Raw genomic sequence first — 841 nt, forward strand, 5'->3', positions numbered from 1 at the left:
TGGAGGTACTGGGGATTGAACCCAGGGCCTCATGCATGCTAAGCATGCGCTCTACCACTGAGCTATACCCCCAAATGTCTCTCCAGTCTCAAGTATTACTATTACATCCAGTGCGCTATCTGGTGGTCAGTGGGAGAACAGCAGGATTGTATTTACTTAAGTTGTAGACACTGTGATGGTAGCCCTAAAAAGGCGATGGCACCCCACTCCAGTACTCTTGCCTGGAAAAATCCCACGGACAGAGGAGCCTGGTGGGCTGCAGTCCATGGGGTCACGAAAAGTCGGACGCGACTGAGCGACTTCCCTTTCACTTTTCACTTTCATGCATTGGAGAAGGAAATGGCAACCCACTCCAGTGTTCTTGCCTGGAGAATCCCAGGGATGGGGGAGCCTGGTGGGCTGCCTTCTATGGGGTCGCATAGAGTCAGACACGACTGAAGTGACTTAGCAACAACAAGTAGATAGGGAAACAGTGGAAACAGTGTCATACTTTATTTTTGGGGGCTCCAAAATCCCTGCAGATGGTGATTGTAGCCATGAAATTAAAAGACGCTTACTCCTTGGAAGGAAAGTTATGACCAACCTAGACAGCATATTCAAAAGCAGAGACATTACTTGGCCAACAAAGGTCCGTCTAGTCAAGGCTATGGTTTTTCCAGTGGTCATGTATGGATGTGAAAGTTGGACTGTGAAGAAAGCTGAGCGCCGAAGAACTGATGCTTTTGAACTGTGGTGTTGGAGAAGACTCTTGAGAGTCCCTTAGACAGCAGGGAGATCCAACCAGTCCATTCTAAAGGAGATCATTCCTGGGTGTTCTTTGGAAGGACTGATGCTAAAGCTG

General features: G+C 48.4%; 1 non-coding gene across 1 annotated transcript; it reads right to left on the minus strand.

The window, feature by feature from the left end:
- Positions 1-72, minus strand: TRNAA-AGC (transfer RNA alanine (anticodon AGC)). The gene has a single exon. It is a non-coding gene; the product is annotated as a tRNA-Ala (tRNA).
- Between the last annotated feature and the right edge of the window lie 769 nt (positions 73-841).

This window comes from Bos grunniens, chromosome 18, assembly GCF_055505025.1.
Source record: "Bos grunniens cultivar Pamir isolate PY7600 chromosome 18, Bosgru_T2T1.0, whole genome shotgun sequence".
Taxonomy (NCBI): domain Eukaryota; kingdom Metazoa; phylum Chordata; class Mammalia; order Artiodactyla; family Bovidae; genus Bos; species Bos grunniens.